The 5,390-nt window shown below is 39.3% G+C and overlaps 1 protein-coding gene across 3 annotated transcripts in view; it reads right to left on the bottom strand.

Moving 5' to 3' along the window:
- Pla2g4a (phospholipase A2 group IVA) overlaps positions 1–5,390 on the bottom strand; it is a 140,409-nt gene that overhangs the window by 129,059 nt on the left and 5,960 nt on the right. Inside the window, exon 1 of one of the 3 annotated variants that reach the window (XM_023704118.1) lies at positions 2,782–2,822. The exons of the other annotated variants lie outside the window; for them this stretch is intronic. The gene's annotated coding sequence lies outside the window, so the exon portion shown is untranslated. Of the gene's footprint in view, positions 1–2,781; positions 2,823–5,390 lie in introns of those variants that run through there. 3 annotated transcript variants of the gene reach the window in all.

The following is a 5,390-nucleotide window of genomic DNA, read 5'->3' on the forward strand; positions in this document are numbered from 1 at the left end:
CTTTGTTACCACGTTCTTATTCAGTGGTACTGAAAAAGTACAATATGTAAACTGGAGGGAAATGAAAAATGGAATTTCTCTGTATTTTCAGTCAAAGATAGCTTTAAAGGAGTTGTTTTTATCTATCATATTTTTCCCCAGGTTTGACCCATAGTTACAAGTTGTTTAGCTACAAAATTAGATGGTTTTTTAAAAAATTCCTTTTCCCACACAAACTATAATGGAATAACATCATATTTATAGGTGTCAAATATATTAAATTCATTTTCAGGAAATGTAGAAAAATTATAGTCTCTTTCTACATAAAAGAAACCAAAAACATTAGTTAAAAAGAGCTAACATTTTTAAAACAATGCAGCACAACACACTAAAAAAATGAAACGTATTTTGTATTTCTTTTTTTTTTTTTTCTTATGGTACCAGGGATTGAACTCAGGACCTTGCACCTGTCAGGCAAGCACTTATTCTACTGAGCTATCACCCTGGCCCTGAAACATATTTTGAGAAGTGTTTCAACTCTACAACTTCCTCCAGACTGAAAGTTTTGCAAATATGCTCCCCTGGGAGTATTTGTGTTCCCCTCCCTTTTTAATCGCTGACATATTTGTAACTGACTCAGGATTGCCACAGCAAGGAAAACCCTATCCTTTCTCCAGAAAAAACAATGCAGGGAAAACCTCCAGAAAAATCAATTTATTGGTTTAAAGATTTTCTGGGAGCCACATTTTATTTTTGGATATAGTGATCAGTACTCTGGATTTACTTTGCTTCTCAATCAGCACACTCACTATTGAAAGATACGGATGGTGACTGTGACCTTGGAGTGGGGTGAATAGACAGAAGGGTAAAACTGGAGTTGTGGAAGAATGGAGGAGCTGACGACCACTGTATCAGGCCCCATAGTGATAACATCCCACAGGGCCATGAAGGAGACGTGTACCATTCTTTTCTAAGTTGTAGATATCCGTGGGAGTTCTCATTCTTTCTCTCTATGTTTCTCCACTGCCTAGAGAAGCCCTGGGATCCTATGATACAGCATGATAACAACGAAATAAAAGCACCAGATCTTAAAGAAATCTAAGTCTTATAAAATACATGCAATTGTGGTGGTCAGTACATAGTATGTGATGTTTATGTATGCTTCAGAAACTTAAAGCACAGCTTCCATTCTGCTTCTGTGGGGTAGACATACACAGTTTGAAATTTTCATGTACTTTTTTTTAATTTTAAAAACTAGAAATTAATTTGTCACAGTCCTGGAGGCTGGGAAATCAGTGCATCAGCTCTCTCTGCTGCCAAGATGGTACCTTGTGGCTGGGTCTCCCTTGGGGAAAGACAAAGGCAGGTTTCTAATTCACAACTATGGAACCCTCAGGACTTGATAATTTTACGTCTTAATATGGTGTTATCATCTTGGGTTAATTTCCAACATAAAAATTTAAGAAGAGCACATAGACTTAACTAACCAGTGAATATGGCTCCACTGAAAGGCTATAATGATCAATACTAGTGAAGTTATAATCTTTTTTAACTTAAAATTTCACTTCTATGGGTGCACATGTGCTGTACATAATGGTTACATTCATTGCAGAGAGTTGATTCCTGTATATAACACATCTTAATTCTTTTTACATCTCTTTCCAAGTTTGATACAAAATTTTTGAGGACCAAGTAACTTACAGCACCCTGAGGGGTAAAATGAGAGAAAAGTTATTTCTTTATTACTTACTTCTGCTAGCATCACAATGAACTTAAATATTATATACAGTAAAAACAGATTGAAGTCAACTGAAAGTACTGTCATTTGCTCCAAAATGCAAAACTTATTATTTCCCCAATTTTAGTCAACAAGCTGGAAAATTGTGCCAAGAACATTAATAAAATCTCTAGGATGGTTTCAGTTGATGAAATATCTGCTGATGAGTTAAGATGAGTTATTTATTTTTTTTTCTGTATTTTATTTTAGGGTCTCACTACTAGATCAGACCCTAGTGATTCTGTTTACAGCCATAGGCGCACGCCACCGTGCCCAGTCTCAATCACTGTCTCAGTGCACCCCCTAAGAGATTAAACCCCTGGCCCCTATGCCTACTTTCAGGCACTTTAATCTGCTGAGCTATTTGGCTGGCCCTAAAATGAGATTTTTGAAAACATGAAAATTAGCACAGTGTTATACTCTTCCTTCTTCCAGCTGGAGAATCAGAGAGGAGGAAGTTAGACAATTGTAGCTAAACCACTACTTGACAAATCTGAACAGAACTGGAAATAACCAGCCAGTGAGACCCCCACAGACTCACCGCTCCCTTCTGGAAAAGAGGTTAGCTTTCATTGATGAGTGCAGAATGAAAGCACTTTCATCCTAAAAATGATTTATGAGAAATGATAATGGACTTAAGAGAATGAAAGGACTTTTCAGCTTTGAAGAAATACAAGAACTAATATTTCAATAATATTATTTTAGTCCTTGGAAAGACACCATTTTGATTGTAATACCCAGCTGTAAAATGACTGGAAAAGAAGGAAGTGACTGAAGGGTTTATGTAGAGTTGAAGAAAGAACATACTGACAGCAGGGGTATGAGAACAGTCTTGCTATAATGGCCTATTATTAACACTAATTGCTTTAGTTGTCTCTGTTTAGAGGGGCTTTTTCAGATATTTGTTTTATTTTGTTTTAGCCTGTCAGGCCTCAAGCATGCCAGACAAGGGTTCTGCCATTGAGTTACAGCCCCACCTTTATATGTCATTGAATTGCAATAGTTCTAGTTCTCTAAAACCTTACCTTATTAGCTCGTTCCTAGCGCTCAAGAGGCTGAGGCAGGAGAATTACAAGAACAAGGGCCTGAGTTCAATCCCTGGTTCTGCTAAAAAAAAAAAAAAAAAAACAAGTTCAAGGGAAGCCTACACTCTATAGAGTGTTCAAAGCTAGCCAGGACTACATGGCAACACCCTGCCTATGAATGAATGAATGAATGAATGAATGAATGAATGAATGAGCAAACTGCAGGTCTTATCTTGTCGGCCCACTAATGTGTTCACAGGAATGTGAAGAAGCAGACAGGAGTCTGGGCTACCCTAGAGGCCTGACCCAAGAAGCTTCCTTAGGAACCAATTAAGGCAGAGAGGCAAACTATTAAGCATTCAAAACTCCAAAGGACAATAGTAATAATTCTATCAACAAAGACTTTGAGAAAACAGATTCCAGAATGATGGCTCCTCAGGGAGCAGGTAAAGCCTTTTAGATTCCCTGATGCGTAGAACAGGCCTAGCAACTGGCAAGGTAATGACTCCAACAAGTTTGAAAAAGAACAAACGCTGAATTCCTGCCTACTGGAGCTGCAAATCAAGTCAAGCTATGACCACACCCTACCGTAAGTCAGGAACTTCCTTAAAGAGATGCACTTTACAAGCCAAGGGAGTTCTAGCCTTAGTACTTGACATATTTGTTGTTGTTGTTGTTGTTGTTGTTGTTTATTCCTTTGGTTAGGGTTTGAGTTTTGCTTAGTGCACTGGTTCATTTTAAGCGTTTCCAGCAATTTTTCTAAAACAAAACAAAAGCAACAACAAAACAACTTCCACTCAAAAGAACTTAACCTTCCAGCTTTTTTGCATCTAGGTTTAAACCTGGCTGGAGGAACCCTGGAACCTGGCAGACTGGTTTTATTTTGGGTTCACATTCTCAAAGCCTCGGAGGCTCTCCAAGCTAGGAGGCGTCTTTCTAAGTTCTCTAAGTTTCTCTCATGAGCCTGGTCCTCCTTCCACAAATGACTCTGCTCCTTCTTGTCCCTCCAGGTTCTTACCCCGCCCCGCACCTACTCTCAGCTTATGACCTCAACTTTCTTTACTGAGAGAAAATAGAAAGTATCCTAGGGAGGCTTTTCTGCTGCCTACCTCAACAAATCTTCCAACAACCACACCTGCGCACTTGTGGGCTCCTCCCTGTCGCGAAGACCTGGTTCCTCCTCATGGAGAAGACCTGGCCTCACACAATCCAAGAGGAAAACCGCTCTCTTCTTCAAGAGCGTTATTCTGACGGCCATCAGGATCTTTCCAGAATCAGCACAGTGCTCACCAAAGACGGGGCTCTCTTTTGTGCCCACATTTTCACCTCCGCGTTTCATCTGGACCTGCTTCCCCTCCCGTGTTTGCATGACAGCGCTCTAAAGCCCCACCTCGCGATCTGATTTCTCAGTTGCTTCTCTGCGGACTCTTGCACATGCTGTATCCTCTCCAGAGGCCTCCAGAGCCCTGCTGTCCTCAGCCCCGTTCATAGGCTTCTACTAATCCCCAGTCTGAGGCTGAAATCTTAGCGCTCAACCCATGTCATTCCCCATTACGGAAGCCCCTCTGCCTTTTGTCTGCTACATTTTGGTCTCCTCCAAAGGGGAATGAATTATTCATGCTTTCCTCTCTCAAGTAGATCTGAAATGTAGCACAGTGATGCTGACAATGATGCTGACCAGCAAAAATTAAGACTTGCTGAATTAAAGAAAGAATAAATGAACACAGCCCACTGAGCAATGATTTCTGGAGGGGAGATGAAATAAGAAAAAGGAGAATATAAACTAAATTGCTTCGTACAGTATCTGTTCTTTCTTTCTTTCTTTCTTTCTTTCTTTCTTTCTTATTTTAGGGAAAGGTCTACAGGGTGTTCAGGGGCTCACTACTAGATCGGTCTTGCAGTGTTTACAGGCTCCCAAAAGCTGGGATTACAGGCACACGCCACCATGCCCAGTCTCAATTGCCCTCTAGGTGCACCCCGGGGGCAGGGCCAGCATGGCAGGCCTGGGGATCGGATCTCTGGCCCTTGTACCAGCTTGCAGGTGCTTTAATCCACTGAGCTATTTGGCCAGCCATTCTTTTCTCTTTCTAAAGATTAAGAAGCTGCATCTTTCTCTTTTCTAAGCATGCTACACATATGAATAGAAGTATACAAATTACTTTTCTCACAAGAAATTTTCATTGTCATAAGAGCCTTATATGCATGGTGCATACTGTATGTTTAATTATACTTGGATGAATTTACTTGATTAGTTAGTATATTAAATATTAACATGTTTATATTTTAGCAATATATACTGTATACTATCGATTAATTTGTATTAACTATATTAATGTATAAGGTATTATGTATACATAATCATTTCATAATTTCAATTGAAATTGAAATTCAGAAGAGCTTTGCTGATACAATGGCAAAGGTGTACCCAGCAGCCAGACCTGAGTAATTATGTACCTTTTATTACAAAGTCATACATACACATGTGCCAAGTTTATAATTAAAGTTGGTTTTAGTCCTAAGAAGGAGTAACTGCTTTACCACATGCTACTTATTGGTTCAGAAAAATAAAACAGCATTTTTTCTACAAATAATTAATAATTAACATGAAT

This window comes from Octodon degus, unplaced genomic scaffold, assembly GCF_000260255.1.
Source record: "Octodon degus isolate 3935 unplaced genomic scaffold, OctDeg1.0 scaffold00188, whole genome shotgun sequence".
Taxonomy (NCBI): Eukaryota; Metazoa; Chordata; class Mammalia; order Rodentia; family Octodontidae; genus Octodon; species Octodon degus.